We start from the raw sequence: 287 nt of genomic DNA on the forward strand, positions 1-287 counted from the left end.
AGATGATACAAAAAAGCAGTTAAAGATACACTTAAGGACTCAAAGACAGTTATATTCCAGTTTCACAATTCCGTAATGGATTTCATTAAATTACTGCAGCCTTTAAAAGCCATCTATTTTTATTTTTTTTTATCGAAGACATATGTTTTTTTATGAACTCCAGCTTCCATATATGAAGGATGCAAAAAAAAATTTTTAAATGCAAACAGTGGATAATGTTCAAAGATAATACCAAAAGGACCAGACAGTTCAGAGAACACATAACAGTGGTAATTCAATGGGATAGA

This window comes from Penaeus monodon, chromosome 30, assembly GCF_015228065.2.
Source record: "Penaeus monodon isolate SGIC_2016 chromosome 30, NSTDA_Pmon_1, whole genome shotgun sequence".
Lineage (NCBI taxonomy): Eukaryota > Metazoa > Arthropoda > Malacostraca > Decapoda > Penaeidae > Penaeus > Penaeus monodon.